At 36.7% G+C, this 19,345-nt stretch overlaps 1 protein-coding gene across 2 annotated transcripts in view; it reads right to left on the bottom strand.

The window, feature by feature from the left end:
• Positions 1-19,345, bottom strand: part of LOC117993821 (irregular chiasm C-roughest protein-like) — a 144,284-nt gene that overhangs the window by 102,578 nt on the left and 22,361 nt on the right. Inside the window, exon 2 of one of the 2 annotated variants that reach the window (XM_069507128.1) lies at positions 12,787-12,826. The exons of the other annotated variant lie outside the window; for it this stretch is intronic. The gene's annotated coding sequence lies outside the window, so the exon portion shown is untranslated. The remainder of the gene's footprint in view (positions 1-12,786; positions 12,827-19,345) is intronic. 2 annotated transcript variants of the gene reach the window in all.

Here is a 19,345-nt window from a genome sequence, read left to right as displayed (position 1 = left end):
TATGTCCGCCGCGCTAACCCAGTGCGGGGCGAGCGCGGGTGACATGCGGGCACTGCGGACGTGTGCCTCATACCCCGATTGCCATCTCTACTTGTCGTGGACTATAGGCAGTGGCGTGCAGCGCACAGAGGCATAAACGCACTGCTTACCCTCATTGTAATAAATCAATGCTTATTTTTCATTTTACCTGCCGTAAAATAAGTTCATACCTAAATGCATACCCCGGCTTGAACTCCTGTGCACGCCACTGACTATAGGAATGGTGATTACAAAGAAAACTTAATATCTCTTTCTAATGCTCTGTTCACAAAGGCCTGCACTGTTTTGTTATAAGGTCTTATTTGCATCTTGAAAATCCTACTGTGGAGGAAACGCGGTCAAGCATAAATTGGAAAGATTTGTTTTAAGTCTTCTTAAATAATAGAATAGAATAGACATAGAATAGATTTATTTTATACAAGTAGACTTATCACAAGTTCTTTTGAATCGTTAACTAGTTTAATTTACCACTGGTTCGGAATGCTGTTCCTACCGAGAAGAACCAGCAAGAAACTCAGCGGTTGCTCTTTTCGAGTCATCAATTTACAATATTATTATACCATACTGTACAAGCAATTGCAGCCCATTGCATTGCTGGAGCGATTAGCTTTCTTATCATTTACATAGTCTTCCACTGTATAATATGCTTTTTTTAAGAGCATACTTTTAATAGATTTTTAAACTTGTGTAAAGGCAAGTCTAAAATTGTTTGTGGGATTGAATAAAGGAATCTAAATATTTAAAATGAAAAGGTGACTGACTGACTGACTGACTGACTGACTGATTGATCTATTAACGCACAGCTCAACTTACTGGACTTATCGAGCTGAAATTTAGCGTGCAGCTAGCTATTATGACGAAGGCATCCGCTAAGAAAAGATTTTTCAAAATTCAACCCCTAAAGTGATAAAGTAGGGGTTTGAAATTTGTGTAGTCCACGAGGACAAAGTCGCGAGAATAAGCCAGTATACTCATAAGTATATAACTACTTCATGGCTGTGAAATATCTTTACAAAATACCAATTTAATTAATGTAAATTACAGAAATACACCTCATTAAACATCTACGATGACTCTATATTTTACAGTAAACAGAAATGACTATTACAAACAAATGCAAATTACAGAAACATACCTCCCTCATAATACGAAATGAAGTCATCAGATTTCTCTTTAGCGAAATGTCCATTTTGAAGTCGTAGTCCGTAGTCGTAAAAAAATCAATTCGTATTATAATCTTCCAGCATAATAACCTGTCAAAGAGGTTTTGTGCTTGGAACACACTTACAACACCACTCCACGCGTTTTCAATCAAATCAAATCGAAGTATTATGCATGAATGACTAGAAACACACCAAGAGCTCCGACAGACTAGGACCAGATAGGAAGACATGTCGTAATTAAAAAAACCGGCCAAGTGCGAGTCAGGCTCGCGCAATGAGGATTCCGTACTACAGTCGTATTTTTGATGCATAAAAATAAATAAAAATCTGTTTTAGAATGTACAGGTGAAGACCTTTCATATGATACCCCACTTGATATAATCACTCACTTCGAAAGTTGAAAATACTAATTATTAGTTCATGACCACAATTTAATTTTTTTTGTGTGATCTAATCCTAAATTTACGGTTTTCAGATTTTTCCCCAAATGTCGGCTATAAGATCTACCTACCTGCCAAATTTCATGATTCTAGGTCAACGGGAAGTACCCTGTAGGTTTCTTGACAGACAGACGGACAGACAGACAGACAGACAGACAGACAGACAGACAACAAAGTGATCCTATAAGGGTTCCGTTTTTCCTTTTGAGGTACGGAACCCTAAAAAATTAAAATGTCCTGCCAAAACAGATCTAAAAAGTTAAAAAATTCACATTTGAAAATGGTGCCATACAGACCCAGACTATGTCCATACTAATATTACAAATAGAAAAGATTTGTTTGTTTCTATTCGATAAAACCTATAACTTTTGAACCGATTTTAATAATTCTTTTACTATTAGAAAACTACTTTATAGCCTACATAATGTGCTGCGGATGTAGTCGCAGGCAAAAACTAGACAAAATATAATGAACTAGCTTATGCTCGCGACTTCGTACGCGTGGACTACACAAATTTCAAACCCCTATTTCCCCCCCTTAAGGGTTGAATTTTCAAAAATCCTTTCTTAGCGGATGCCTACGTCATAATTGCTATCTGCAGACTGCATGCCAAATTTCAGCCCGACCGTCCAGTAGTTTGAGCTGTGCATTGATAGATCAGTCAGTCAGTCAGTCAGTCACCTTTTCCTTTTATATATTTAGATTAAGATGGAAACATACTAAACACCACGACGACATAATAGTGTTAACCAACTATGACTCCTCGCGTAAAAAATACTATTATTCGTAATAGCTCAAAACAAGGTTGGATTCCAAGTATGTTTCCGGCATTACACCTACATTCAGCTCCGGGTTTGTAGCGTGGGCGTTCCGCAGGTTTCCATCAAGATGCAAGTCTCTTGGGGGACCGGGTATATTAAATTGGAATTGCGAGAGAGATGCCAAGACTTAATTTATATCGTACCTACGTATACATAATATATTGAAAAGGTGACATGAAATGTACTTTTTGTTGGTGTTACATTTATTATTGTGTGAGTGAGATTTGAGGCATTTGACGTCCAAATTCTACCTTGGGTAAGATCTTTGAGGTAAGATTTTTTACAACTTTATTACCTGTTGTCTTCCAAAGCCACCATGATCCAAACAACCAAATAAACGTTCCTCCCAGTGTTAGGGACAATACGCAGAGAAACTTTCAGCTTTTGTAAAATAACGAAGGTCTGGCACGCGCTGGCTCTTAGTCCATAATGTGCGTATAAACGGCGCGATGTGTCCCTATGGCGAATAATATGTTGCACAGTTATAGCGATCAAGCTCTTAAAAAAAGCATATTATACAGTGGAAGACTATGTAAATGATAAGAAGGCTTGGATTTGACTCGCTCCAGCAATGCACGGGGCTGCAATTGCTTGTACAGTATGGTATAATAATATTGTAAATTGATCTCTTGAAAAGAGCAACCGCCGAGTTTCTTGCTGGTTCTTCTCGGTAGAAACGGCATTCCGAACCAGTGGTAAATTAAACTAGTTGACGATTGAAACGCACTTGTAAAAGTTTACTTGAATAAAAATCTATTATATTCTATTCTATTCTATTATATTCTATTGAAGAAACGGGGAGATACTACAGAGATGAAATCTTCGAAATCATATTGATGAATCTTAAAGTTACTCTACTAAGGTTTATTTAGTAACAAAAATAATATAAATATTCCACCCGAATGTAAAGAGGATGTCCTGCCTTGCGTGGAATATAAATAGGCTTATCTAAAACACATTATACATTATATACGTATATGTATAATGTATAGGTATTCTTCTATACAATCTTGAGACCAGTCTCTTAACTTCCCGACAAGTCAAAGCCGGTTATATGTCCGTTGCACCTGTCGTTCCGCTATTTTTGTTCTCATTTGTACCGACAGCAGAAAAAGTAAATAAAATAGACATTTTAGCGTTTAAACTAACGTGAGTGATTTACATTATACATGTAGGACAAACCGGCTTTACTCACATATTTAATCGACGTTAGCCGCGACGCGTGCGCGAACTGAAAAAGGACCCCGGATGGGTTCGAAACTAGTCGGGCTAACGTCGACTTAATACGTGAGTAAAGCCAATTTGTCATAGATGTAGAATAGACATTTATTTTTGATTCACTTCATCATAATCAACGCATCGCCGGCCCACTATTGAGCACGGGTATCCTCTCAGAATGGGAAGGGTTTAGACAATAGTCTCAATTTAGGCAGACTTCACATAGCTTTGAGAACATTATGGAGAACTCTCAGGCAAACAGGTTTCCTCATGATGTTTTCTTTCACCGTAAATGCAAGTGATATATAATTGCTTAAATCGCACATAAATTCGAAGAATTAGAGGCGTGTGCCCGGGATATAACCCCCGACCTCGCGAATAGAAAGAAGGCTTATGTCTTAACCACTTAGTTGATTTACTTAGTTGTATTCAGATTTCGATGATTATTTATTGGACTTATCACTAGATTTATTGTGTTTTTATGAACTGAAATTTTAAAACTATCTTGACGATTGCATACTACTTTGCAGGCACATATCTGTGCAAATTACTAGGTAAGTGTATGAAACCCAAAACGATAGTTTCTTATATTATACTTCGCTTATAGTTTGTAAATTCATTTGTCAAATCTTATACTTATGCAATGCTTGAATAGGTTAATATTATAAAGATAGATTCAAAAATATAACAACTTATTTCTCTTACAATTCTAGGAAGAAAACACAAGCAAAAATTATCATCAATCGCATATAAATTGCTATCATTTCTTTTTAAAGTTATTAAAAAAAAGAAATAATTTTGTTTAATATTTTAAATTATGTTCTTAGATTTTAAATCGTCAAAAACTTTTTAAAGTTTGTTTTGCTGACGTTACCTTCTTACAGAATCTCAAGAGTATTGAATCTTTATGTTAGTCATGCCTTATTATATCGGCTTGGCTTCTAACGTATTTTTATTTTACTTACAGGTATTTTATTTTAAATTATAGGTATTATTATAGCTTTGTTTTGTAACATAAAACTTTTTTGGATAGGTATAGGTACTAGTCGGGCTAACGTCGACTAGACACGTGAGTACAGCCAGGATAGATATAAAATAAATAAATAAATTATTTATAAAGGTATAGGTAACAACTTTATATTCTTAAATATTATTGAAAGGATGTATTTTCAACAAGTAGCTAAGAAAAGGAATAATTCCACTTTAACCTTACTTAATTTAGAATGAATTTGGATTAATACATAAGAAAGCTCAGAGTCACTCAGCGGGCGATGGAGAGAGCTATGCTTGGAGTTTCTCTACGTGATCTAATCAGAAATGAGGACATCCGTAGGAGAACTAGAGTAACCGACATAGCTCAACGGGTTGCGAAGCTGAAGTGGCAATGGGCAGGGCACATAGTTCGTACAACCGATAGACGTTGGGGTCTCAAGGTGCTAGAATGGCGACCTCGCACCGGAAGACGCAGCGTTGGAAGACCCCCCACTAGGTGGAAGGACGACATCAGACGAGTCGCAGGGAGCCACTGGATCCAGGCGGCGCAAGACCGTGGCGTGTGGAAGTCCCTATAAGAGACCTATGTCCAGCAGTGGACGTCTATTGGTTGATGATGATGATGATGAGTTGATGCTCGCGACTTCGTCCGCGTGGATTAAGGTTTTTAAAATTCCGTGGGAACTCTTTGATTTCCCGGGATAAAAAGTCCAGGGCCTTAACTACACCCATGCAAAAAATCACGCCGATCTGTTGCTCCGTTGCGGCGTGATTGTAATTTTTATTACGTGGTGTAAGGCCCGCAACTTCTTAAATTAATTCGTGGCTACGCTACGGCCATTATGTCGATTTAAAAGCCGTTTCTTCAAACAGTAAGTATTAAAAAAAACAATTATGTAAAACACTGTCTCGCGTAAAAAAATCTAAAACCCGTATTAAATCTTAAGCATGTACAATCTGGATTAAATGGACCAAAATAGCACAGTTTTTTTTTGTTTCAATCAGAAAAAAAATTGCGTGATATTTACCGAGACCCCCCTCTCTCCAACGTAAGATTAGATGAGATTTGACTCGACCCCCTCCCCCCCTTAAACATCTCACGTAATATATGGACGCCCCCTAACCCGTAAATCAAGAAGTGGCAAGTGGCAACCCTACTTGTACCTAAAGTATTCTAGGAACGATTAGCGCTAGATTAAATTCAACATTCTATCACCTATACCTACTACCTATTAATATTTATTTGTTTTACATCTAATTGGAACAGCAGTGCCACTTACACTAACTAGATGATTAATGATAAATTTAAATACAAACACAAAAAGACACAAAATACAAAATGATACAAGGATTTTGGATGTACGCTGAGAACATTTTTTTAAATGAAATATTGGGGCCGATTCTCTTGTACGCAATCTCTAAACTAAACTAAATTAACAGGTCTAAATCTAGTGCTATCCTTTTCCGCAAGCAACATTATGAAAGGGATAGCAATAGATTTAGACGTGTCATTTTAGTTTAGTTTAGAGATTGTGTACAACGGAATTAGCCACAATAGCCATGTTAAATGACTAATATTCCCCTTTCCTCTCCAACTAAGCGTAAAGCTTGTGCTAGGAGTAGGTACGACAATAGTGTAACGGGCGGGGTTTGAACCGTCGACCTTTCGGTTTTCAGTCCACTCCTTTACCGGTTGAGCTATTGAGGCTCTCATTGAATGACCTGTTCATGCAATGCTCTCCGCATACTTTAGTAACTCCCGAATCAAAGTTACTCGTATATACACCCGTCATTGAATGGATCCCATTGAGCATTATTGTCCAAGAGCGAGTTGAACGATACCAATGAACGCGGTATAGGTGCCATAGCTCTAGCAACAGTTATCTATGTAGTTACCAACATACTAGCGATAAAAAATACAACACGTCAATTAAAAAATAGTTCTGAGGGAGAAAATCCGAAGAAAACATGTCTTATTTCATGTAGCTATGTTCTTACCTACCAATAATCTGAACGCCATCCGTTACGTCGTCGCATGAGAGAGTTGCCACTTAATTGGCTCATACATACAGTATTCTATGGGACCTGAATAATATAGTATTGAGCAATGCCAATTTCCCACTGTCTTAAGGTCCAGACCACACTCGCAAAGCAACAACGACGCGATAGCGATTCTGATAAATTAAACTCCTATCTAAACATGATAAGTCTATTTTTTATATTTCGTTCGGAATAGTATTAGAAATCACGTCATGCATTGCCAGACACTTAGTATCGTGGCAATCCCCTGCCAGACACCCTTATAGTTTAATAAATTGTTAAGGTCTCGATCTCTTTCTTTCTTTCCCTCTCTCTCTCTCTTTCTATCTCGACTTGTCGCGTACTACAGTTACTAAAAAAACCAATAAAAATAATAATCGGTGTACATCACATTAGTTTCTCTAATCTGTGGTGTACACTGTTACATACATAAAAACACGAGCCGAATTGAGAACCACCTCCTTTTTTGAAGAAAATAACACCTAAGTAGGTATCTGCCTACAAAATTTTGCACTAGCGCAATATAATTCGTACTGAAATAACTTTCAGTTAAAGGATTTAACTAAGTGAACTTTTATCTACGTTTAACTTATAATTCGTTCCGAGTCATGAGCTTTACTGTGCTAAATTTAACTATTCCCTGAAAACTTTGTGTAATACACCCAAATAACTTTACTGCTAAATTTTAAAGCTGGTTTAATACTTTAATTGAGTGTTAACTTTAAACTAGCTGAGAACAAGGGCAGAGTTGAACTTTTTTAGTTATCTGTCATTTAGTATATGGGAAAATGCCCAAATTTTCAAGGCCCAAATGCCAAAATGGGATGGGAAAGCTATGGAAAAACGCCGTGATTTTATGTCCATACTAGCTGATGCCCACGACTTCGTTGTCGTGGATTTAGGTTCTTAAAAATCCCGTGGGAAGTCTTTGATGTAGTATCAACACACTTCCATTGAAAATTTAACCGTAATAGGTTGGTTTAAGGAACAAATTTCAAAAGCTTATTAAATACCTAGCATGTCGGTGACGGGATCTTAAAATTTTTATCCATCCCAAAATCGCCCAAAGCGCTTAAAGAAATTTCACTTTAAAATAACCTAACAGTCGCTAATCGTTACTTAAGATTGAGTTAAAACGAGACATTTATGTGAGAGATAGCTCTGTCTCGTTTTAACTAAACTTAAGAAACGATTAAGCGACTCTGAGTACGACTGTTAGTAGGTATCTCTGCTTATGTATTATTATGTAATATATAGGTATCCTTAATCGCTAATCAAAGTAATAATATTAGAGTACGCTTGAATGATTAATTAGATTGTCAATTTCATTACTCATATTGCTTCATTAAACATGCAGATCATAGAAACTAATTTCCTTGAGAGCTAATTTACTAGTCAAATCAATTTGAATGTATTATGTTGATTCTGAAGTATTGATTATTATAAAACCCCTGGGGGTCCAATACAGAAATTGTGATATAACTTGTTGTTCTAGGTTCTAATCATGAATCTGTTCATTATATTTTTAATAATTCATACTATATTAAGATTTAAAAACGGATAGACAATTATATTAAAAAAAACTTAAATCTAAATTAAAAGTAAAATTTACAACATTAAATTAAAACTAAAATAAATTAAATTAAATCTAAAACCTCATCGAGACCACCACAGCGAGGCATTGTACCCAAGATGCTGGCAGCATTACCCCTTTGGATGGCCAAAATAATTCTTTGACCAAGGTAGCTGCCAGCTCTCGGGTCCCCGGTTGACTCGATAACCCTTTTCGAAATTTCCTCAAAATTTGTCGTCGTCTTCGGTAGATGTCTTAACTCTTAACCACTAGGCTATCATGGCTTCGTCTCGGAACTCTTGGAGTGGAAGTCTTGGAGAACTCTCAGACATGCAGGTTTCCTCACGATGTTTTCCTTCACCGTTGATATCCTGAATGAAATTAAAATAGAAATGAAATGCACTTGGCTTTAATGCATTTTATTTCTAAAAAAAGAGTCATCTGCGTGTTTTAGCTAGACGGCATTTTGTTGTGATTCGTTACGAGTCATGAAGTTAGTAGCGTCGAATTCTGTACTAAACTGCTCCCAGGAAACCCCTTGTTAGATATAACGACCTTGTTGCAAGTTGGGGATACTTTAGTGCAACTTAAAGTTAACAGTGACTCTAGCGTGTTTGGGAGTAATTATAATTTAGAATACTTACAAAACTATACAAGGATTACTTGGGCCCATGGGAACAGCAAGTTTATTTCGCTATAATTTGTGAGGAATAGAAAAATGATTTTGCCATGAACCAAACATGATGAATTTTATTAACAAGCAGCAATATGTCAATAGTCGATTTAAAACCTTTTGTTGACGGTAGACTGAGAAGGCTCCTATAATTATTTCATCATGACCAACCCATCGCCGGCTCACTACAGAGCACGGGTCTCCTCAAATCGTAGTTTCGTAGAATTCATTTTTTTCGTTAAAAAATGCGAAGTGGAATGTGTCGGAACGCGCAACATGCGCTACTAGTGTATATTTTCTACACAAATAGTGAGCCGATAAAAACTCACATTAGTCAATTTTATGGGTTTCAAATGCGCCGTAATCTGAGAAGAAGCCTATGTATGCAAGAGAAGTGAACAGCCCGTAAAATCACACAGATAAACGCCTCAGTATTTCACAGTCGGTCGAGTTGACCATCCAAAAATTGCCAAAAGAGCAACTCGCCCATTCAAACAAGTTTGGTTTCAGTCGAGATGTTCCCAAGTCGAGCCTGTAAGACACTTAACACGCACGTTTCACTCTGACACCACAGCATCCTCGAGAGATAGACTCTACTACATACAATTACGTAGATCGTAGTCTACATCTCCTGAGATTCAAACATTTAGGGTATGGCCTAAGTGAGGCGCGTTCTACGGATCTTGCAGCTTAAGAGATCATAGCCTGATATTGGCGCCGATTCTCTTGTCGTTCTCTATACTAAATTTAGACTAACTGAATCTTTTACTTTTTAATGTTGCTAAAAAGAGACGGAACATGAATTTTACATTTAAAGACTCTAAATTTTAGTGCACGCTACAAATTTAAACAATAGGCTCGCGATTGGCAGCTAAAGTCACGAGGTTTGACAGCTCTAAATTAAATTTAAAACTGTCAAACTGTATCTGTCCTTTTCTAAATGCATTGGTAAGAAGAGGATGCGAATACTCTAAAATTTAGGTGTGCACAGAATCAGTATCAGATAGCAGTTAACTGCCTCGTTGATCTAGTGGTTAGTGTATTCGACTGCGGATGATGAGGTCCCGGGTTCGATTTCTGGGTCGGGTCAGCTCATATTGGGTTTCTAGGGTTCCGTACCTCAAAAGGAAAAAGGATCACTTATAATTATAGTATCACTTTGATGTCTGTCTGTTTGTCTGTCTGTCCGTCGTGTCTGTCAAGCAAACCTATACGGTACTTCCCGTTGACCTAGAATCATGAAATTTGGTACGTAGGTAGGTCTTATAGCAGAAGTAAAACAACTATAACTTCATGGTTTTCGGATTCCTTCACTAGCTGATGCCTGCGACTTCATCCGCGTGCGTTTTTAAAAATCCCGTGGGAACTCTTTGATTTTCCGGGATAAATAGTAGCCTATGTCACTCTCCAGGTCTTTATCGATACCCATGCAAAAAATCACGTCAATCCGTTGCGACGAGATTAAAGGACAAACCAACAAACAAACACATTTTCGGATTTATAATAAGGGTAGGTACTGATTTGTGCTATAAGACCTACCTACCGACCAAACTTCATGATTCTAGGTCAGCAGTCAAGGGCTAACTTGTAAAAATGAAATAAGTAAAAAAAATTGCCTATAAAATACAACCTAAAAACAAACTAAATTATACCATGTTATTAAGTCTGAGGTTTTAATTATGAAAATAGCTAATTCGTGAAATTATTAAAATGTTTTGAGCATGATAATGTAATTAGCATATTTTCATGAACTGTTGAAATTACATTCTAGCGAAAATATTAATTCCTCGTTCTAATATTCAAAAAGTTTTCAATACGGCCTAACATTCCAATGAAAAATGTTTTATTAATAAAATTCCTGATCCCATTAATGTAAAAACATTATTTGTAGAGCAAGATAATTATCAAAAAATATGCTCCCTGAATAGAAAAATTCTTAGGGACTAAAGCTGTGATAGCCTAGTGGTAAGGACGTCCGCCTTCTAATCGGAGGTCGGGGGCTCGATCCCGGGCACGCACTTCTAACATTCGGAGTTATGTGCGTTTTAATTAATTAAATATCACTTGCTTTAACGGTGAAGGAAAACATCGTGAGGAAACCTGCATGCCTGAGAGTTCTCCATAATGTTCTCAAAGGTGTGTGAAGTCTACCAATCCGCACATGGTCAGCGTGGTAGACTATAGCCAAAACCCTTCTCACTATGAGAGGAGACCCATGCTCTGCACTTTGACTTTGCTCAGACTTAAGACGATGTTAAAACGAGACAGCGTTATATAAACGGTATTAATCTGTCTCTTTTTAACATCGTCTTAAGTCTGAGCAAAGTCAAAGTGCGCTCTATAGATTTCAGCATTAGAGCTATACTGAGCCTCAAATGTTAGACATGTTGTTAGAAGTTCCCTAACTGCCGTGAGCTGTGAGGAAATAGGATTTATTTTATTTTATTTGGAACACATATAATACATAAATTTTACATACACTACGAGCAGTGGCGTGCACAGGGTTTGAAGCCAGGGTAGGCATTAGTTAGGTGAGAACCTGTTTATTGGCAGGTCATAATGAAATTAGCATTGAGCCATTACAACTGGGGTAAGCACTGCATTTATGCCTTTATGACCTGCACGCCACTGACTACGACACTTATATATACAAACACAGGTGATAAATGTACCTATCTACAAAATGTGTACACAGCATTTGCAAATTATCTTGACAAATAAAAAGAACTAATATTATTATTATAAGCATTAGCAATAATTAGGATTTTAAAAAGAAAACTATTTAAAGATAAGCATTATTGCTGAATAAAAAGTTTTGTCTAGAACATTGGTACTAAATAGACCCTGTTAAAAGTTAAATATCTAGAAAATGGTTGGGTCAAAACGTCGCCGCGTCGCGGTGCAGTTCGTGCAAATTAGAAATTAGCTTCGTTTTGCGCGCTTTTAACTTAAATGGAGTTTTGTCTGCGTTTGTCTAGTAATTCGTTCCGAGTCATGAACCTAAGGGCACTAAATTTTATACTAAACATTCTATGGAATCTTTTTCTTTTTATTTTGACTTTATTTTTATCTAAACGAATCTTCTCAAGCTACTTAATTCTAATATTTAAATATATAAAAGGAAAGGGTAACTAACTAACTAATCTATCAACGCACAACTATACTCAAACTACTGGACGGATTGGGCTGGGCATGCAGATAGCTATCATGACGTAGGCATCCACTAAGAAAGGATTTTTGAAAATTCAACCCCTAAGGGGGTGAAATAGGGGTTTGAAATCGGTGTAGTCCACGCGGACGAAGTCGCGAGCCTAAGCTAGTAATATTATAAATGTAAGTGTTCGGATGTTCCGATATTTGTTACACTTTCACACCACAATGACTGAACTGATTTGGGTGAAATTTCAATTCATCATCTACATTAGGATCATCATCATCATCATCATCATCAGCTCTTTTCAGAGTGAGAACAGCGGGCTGTGGGAGCAGCGGCGCTCGCGGCACGCTGTCTCAAACCCCGACCCGTGCCTACGCGAACTGAGTCCCTTTGAAAAAGGACCCCGGATGGGTTCGAAACTAGTCGGGCTAAAGCCGGGTGTGAGATATGTATAATGGAAATCACTCACGATAGTTTAAACGCTAAAAGAGTGAGTCTAAGAGTTAGGACATAGCCCACCACCGAGAACATTATGGAGAACTTTCAGGCATGCAGGTTTCCTCATCATGTTTTCCTTCACCGTTAACACGATCAACTTTTTGCATAAATACGTTCAATTATCCTTTGTTCAACTGAGGGCTATGGCGTCTCAACTAAATGATAACTTACTGATATAATTAGATGCTATTGAAGTACAAACGTAGCGTACCTAGAACAAAATAAATACATTGCAGTAAAACTTTTCACAATACATTTACAATTCAAAAGGAGAAAATTCTGAACTTGTAACAAGCGTTATTCTTATTGTTATCTAACAAGAGAGACTTCATGTTAAAAAGCTGCTTCAACTTTATCTTTTATGCGTGCTCGTCTTCTCCGAGTAGGTAGGTACTAGGGTACCAGTATGTTGAAGAATAAAATTGTTGCGAGCATCTCGTACTTGGCAATTTCAAGTAGCTCTGAGTTCTGACTCATTCATGAAAAAAAGAACTTTTCTTATTTCGCTCGCAAGTCACATCGGCAAAAAGTCGAAACATCTGGGAAAAGGTAGACGTTGCAAACCTGTTATAGCCTTATAGCCAAGAAAGTACGCAGTACTGCATACATTTTACAAAACAGACGTAAACTGAGCGCTCTCAAACAAATTCATACCGTAATAGGATAAACATAAAGTTGAATTCTCTTCGAACGATATAAGCTCGCGTGGCTGTCTACATTTCAACTCAGACGAGAAATGTCGTAAAACGAAATACAACACTTGATTTTTAACCTTAACATAATGAAGGAGGGCTTTTTTTGATTGGATAGAGTTTTCTCATTGTAAATTATGTACTGTTTTGCGACGTTTTAACCCATCACTTGTTACCAGTTTTGCTAGGGTGCGTTAAACTTTGCGTGAATAAAAAAAAAACATGTCTAGTCCCATTTTGTAAATTATCCATTTCAAAGTAGACGGAGTGAGTGAATAAAGTGTAAAGAAAAGTCGGGAAAATTTATGATATACTTTTGCTGATATAATCTAGCTATTATATCTGCATGTAGTAGTATATAAGTTATTTTCGTAAATATAACATTAGGTTTGAAAACTGTAATTTAAATAGGTAGAGAGTGAACTGCTCCAATACTTCTTGTTCATAGAAGAGCTTTTCATTTTTTAGACAAGCAAAATTTTTAGGTAGGTACCTACTTACATATTTTAAAATAAAAATTTAAAATATAAAAAAATTTGCTTGGCTCACTATTAAAAATAAGTACAAATCACAACATTTGCTTTCTTTTCCTCCGACTGGGATAGGCAATTTATTTTTGCCGGTATGAAAACCAGTTGGTATTACATAATTGTTTAGTGTAAATATTAAGTAAGTTGGGAAGAATAAAAATAAGAAGAAGTTTAAACTACAGATAAAAATGTAAAATTAATTAGTAAGGGATAAAAATAAAGCTTTTTATTTATTTTATTTATTTATTTATTACAAACAGACAGTAAATTTCAAACCATTCTTTATGATAATATCTATTCAGGAAAAAAGGTCAAGTTGCTTTGAAAGGAAAATTCTTTATCAACAACAGAATAGTTCTTGGGCTAATGACCAGTATAATAGATAAAAAATCATTTCATTGTTTAAAAAAAATCATAATCATAATCATTTATTTATTTTGCTCAGATATGGTAGGTGCATGTATAATATTATTTACATGGGGTCTTAAAAATTAGGTAATCAGTCACATATCCGGCCAAGCATGGCGTGCAAAATTAATGGAACCCGTTATATATTTTCCTAGAAACAGGCATTTCGTTAGTATATAACTGCAACGCCCTTCCGAAACCATAATATGCTGCACTAGGTATGTATGATACAGATTTATCTGGTTTAGTGGATTATAGCTAAATAGCTGATGCCCGCGACTTCGTCCGCTTGGACTTAGGTTTTTAAAAATCCCGTGGGAACTCTTTTTATTTTCCGGGATAAAAAGTAGCCTATGTCACTCTCCAGGTCTTTATCTATACCTACCCATGCATGGCAGTTTTTATTAAAGCCTTAACCTTTGGTTTCTACACGGCATCGTACCGGAACGCTTAATAGCTTTGCGGCACAGATTTGTTGGTAGGGTGGTAACTAGGCACGGCCGAAGCCTCTCACCAGTATAGACCAGAAATTTAGAAACTATAAAATTCAAACTCCCTGCCAGGAATGAACCCCGCACCTACCACTAATAAGAACACATCGCTTACCACTGCGCCAGGGAGGTCGTCAAGGTTGCTTATGTACAACTTGATGACCACGGGTCTCCTCTCAAAGTGAGAACACGGTTTTTGGACGAAAGAGTTTCAGATAACACGATTTTCGTTTGCAATGGCTCTTCTGTTACAGTTCTTCCGTACTAATTTAGTTTAATAGCGGAGGGTCTGATTATAAAAACTTTTAAAATTGATGTAGTCACCACTTTTATAAGTCACCACGTTTTAAAAAAAAAAAGTTTTTAGGGTTCCGTACCTCAAAAGGAAAAACGGAACCCTTATAGGATCACTTTGTTGTCTGTCTGTCTATCTGTCTGTCAAGAAACCTACAGGGTACTTCCCGTTGACCTACATATAATCATGAAATTTGGCAGGTAGGTAGGTCTTATAGCTGACATTCGGGGAAAAATCTTAAAAACGTGAATTTGTGGTTACATCACACAAAAAAAAATTTTTGGTCATGAACTAATAATTCGTATTTTCACTTTTCGAAGTGAGATGACTATGTGGCTAATTCCGTTGTACACAATCTCTAAACCAAACTAAAATGGCACGTCTAAATATATTGCTATCCCTTTCATAGTGTTGTTTGCGGAAAAGGATAGCACTAGATTTAGACCTGTTAATTTAGTTTAGTTTAGAAATTGTGTACAAGAGAATTAGCCCCATTATCAAATGATATGAAAGGTCTTCACCTGTACATTCTAAAACAGATTTTTATTTATTTTTATGCACTATAGTTTTTGAATTATCGTGCAAAATGTCAAAAAAATACGACTGTAGTAAGTACGGAACTCTCGTTGCGCGAGCCTGACTCGCACTTGGCTGGTTTTATAAACAACATGGTGGCGTGACAAACAAGTTTTTTGGTAAAAGAAATCACATTAAAGAAGTTGTTAAAGTTAATTTGTCGAAAGTTTGATAAGTTGACAAGCGCGATTTTTTGTAGATTTTTTACTGTATCAGTAACACTTTTAGCGGTAAAGGTTTTTAATAATCTACTTTGGTGGCTAGTGATTTGTAACGGGTTTATAGAGTCATCATCATCATCATCATGATCAACCCATCGCCGCGCCGGCTCACTACAGAGAACTGCAGGGTGATTCGCTAACTAAGTTTCCAACACTGAATGATAGCCACGGAGCTCATTTTTTAATCCGTTGAAGGTTTTCTACGAAAAAATATTTTAATATCACCCAGTGAAGCAGCAATGTAGAACTAACCAACCTCGGTGGCTATCATTTAGTGTTAGACACTGAGTTAGAGAATCACCTAGCTGGTCTCCCCTCAGAGAGTAATAAGTAATAATATTAATCAAATTCAAAAGTAGTTTTGAATTAGTGAGCCTTAGAGTTGACAATTTGGTTGAGTTACTTTGAACAGATAGATCGTTTACCAACTCCGCGACTATTTCAGTAAGCACAAAAGCCTCAAAAGTTTTTGTGTGCCAACTATTTATGTTTTAAATGCTTTTCCCTTCATAATAGACACGCGCCTCAGTTTTATTTCTATTTCGAAATGAAATTCTAAAGATATCTGATAGCGAGTTGTAATTTCGTTTTTTATACCAGTTTAGTTTTAATGGCATTTAATAACGTTAATGAGATGGTTTCCAGGCAATGTTCGAGAAAATTTTCATAGATGGCGCTGAAAACTTCCACCACTAAAGTACCACCACGAAAAATAATACCTATATCTATAACATCTATGCTTTTTAAATTTAAATCGGATGCGAAATTAATTAATTACTTCTATTAAAGTTCACAGATTTTGTGGGAATCTAGCTCTTACTCTTCAATTATGTCATTGATTGACACGACCTAAACATTAAAGCATAGATCATATAGATGAAGGTATTATTTTTCAACTTTAGTGGTTGTACAATTCAGCGCCATCTATGAAAATTTTCTCAAACCTTGCCTGGAAACCTCCTCATTGGGATTTCGCAGGTATTCAATTTTGTTTTTGAGGCTTATTCCGTACTAGCTTATGCTCGCGAATTCGTCCGCGTGGACTACACAACAAACCCCTATTTCAACCCCTTGGGCGTTGAATTTTCAAAAATCCTCTTTTTAGCGGATGCGTAACGTCATAATAGCAATCTGCATGCCAAATTTCAGCCCGATCCGTCCAGTTGTTTGAACTGTGCGTTGATAGATCAGTCAGTCAGTCAATCAGTCAGTCACCTTTTCCTTTTATATATTCTTTTTAAAGATTTTTTAAAAAAATTCTCTCCGTAAGAACCATCCCCGTACTTCAAGGAATATTATGAAAAAAGAATTAGCGAAATCGGTTCAGCTGTCCTTGAGATTTGAGATCAGCAACACCTTCAGCGATTCATTTTTTTATATATAGAAAGATTATATATAATTCTGGTCAAAATGGTAAACAATTTGAGCCACAAAGGTGTCAAAATTGATGAAAATTTCTTTTAAATTCAAATAAACGCCAAGGTGTCAAAAGTTATAAAAGATCGCCAGTGAAAAGATGAAATCTACCAAACACTATTCATGCGCATGTAAATTCTACAAACACAAAAGAAAACACCAAACAATAATATTTGCTAAACTGATTGTGAAGTTATCGCTTACGTCATTTCACAGCCTTTGTGCCGAGTCGTAATATCTTTTTCAAACTACGAAATAAAGGCGTATAAATTTGTTAGCCTGAGATATGGTTGGAATTTTGGAAAAAGTGCTTGACAAAAACTTTTCTAATGTTATTAAATACCTAGATACCTACTAATATTATAAATGCGAAAGTGTGTCCGCCTGTCTGTATGATAGCTTTCACGGCCGATTCACTTAACCGATTTTGATGGCAAAGCGATATCTCGCAGTCTAGGAAAAGACATAGGCTACTTCATTCCGGAAAATCAACAATTTGCTGGTCTAGTTTCGGAAAACAAGCAACTAAGTAGAACCACCATTGACCATACCACAACTTTTAGCTTTTATCAAGCACCTCTTTAATATTTCCACAGGCTCTCGGACCATAAAAGTGTGTAGCTGGCTAGGCTATGCTTTGATTGTCCCGATTGTATAGAGGCGTACAAACGCGAATCTTTTATGCTTTTCTTTGTAATAAACTCATATTTTTATACTTTGTAAGTTATTTTTGCAGTTCAACAAGACCTAATTTAGTGAATATTATAATCCTTTCGAGCGAAGCTTACGAGTTTCAGAATTTTTTTTGCAAGATTATATGAGTTAGTAGATTATTACCGCGACTTCGTCCACGTGGGCTACACAAATTTCAAACCCCTATTTCACCCCCATAGGGGTCGAATTTCCAAAAATCCTTTCTTAGCGGATGCTTCCGTCACAATAGCTATCTGCATGACAAATTTCAGCTCGATCCGTCCAGTGGTTTGAGCTGTGCGTTGATAGATCAGCCATTCAGTCAGTCAATCAGTCAGTCATTCAGCTTTTCCTTTTATAGTTCTGATTAAAAATATAATAACACTAGTTATAAAACTAATTAAATATTTTTTATTAATTAAATACTGTCTCAAAATAATGGGCGTTTTAGACTTTCAAATATCACTTGCTTGCTTGTGATATTTTATTGTAGTTGTAGTGAAGGTGAAAGAAAACATCGTTAGGAAACCTGCATGCCTGAGAGTTTTCCATAATTTTCTCAAAAGTGTGGAAGTCTGACAATTTGGCCTCGATAGCTCACCGGTTAAAGGAGCGGACTGTAATCCGAAAGGTCGCCGGTTCGAACCCCATCCGTTGCACTATTGCCAACCTACGCTTAGTTCAGTTACGCTTAGTTGGAGGGGAAAGGGGATTATTAGTCAGAATAATAAACTTGGCTAATATTCTTTATATTAAAAAAACAGCGTAGTGGACTATGGGCAAACCCTTCTCATTCTGAGAGGAGACCCGTGCTGCAGCTGGCTCAGTAGTGAGCCGGATATGGGTTGATAATGATGATGATGATGATGATGATCGCCCTAAGTTACGGTTCAAACGATAAAATTGATTTCCCGACGTACCGCAAAAACTGTATCGTAAATTATGTTTTTTTATTATATTATAAGTATTCTACGTACATTATTTTTTCTCGGACGCGTTTTTACCGCCATATTTCTTTTATACTGGCCATAAACGTCGAATTTTTCCTTGTAACTATCTGTTGCGATAAATAATATATAAAAAACGTGAGTTTTGACATTTCGGGTCCACAATAAATTACACTGAATGGGGCTTTTGATGACCTGTAGTCTTATCAGTAGGAGGTCCCGGGTTCAATTCCGGCAGGGGAAATTTGCAATTTTATAATTTCAAAATTTCCTTTGGTCTGATCTGGTGGGAGGCTTCGGCCGTGGCTAGTTACCACCCTAGCGGCAAAGCCGTGCCGCTAGGGTGCCGAAGGTCGTCCCAGTGCCCTTACACCTTAGAACAAAAAAAAAAAAAAAAAACACGTCTAGCCCAGCGCCTATCATGCCTGCCCACTGCCAGTTCAGCTTGCTTTCGTTGAGCT

This window comes from Maniola hyperantus, chromosome 25, assembly GCF_902806685.2.
Source record: "Maniola hyperantus chromosome 25, iAphHyp1.2, whole genome shotgun sequence".
Taxonomy (NCBI): domain Eukaryota; kingdom Metazoa; phylum Arthropoda; class Insecta; order Lepidoptera; family Nymphalidae; genus Maniola; species Maniola hyperantus.
Note: the sequence above shows the minus strand (reverse complement) of the source record. Positions and strands in the feature narration are given on the sequence as shown.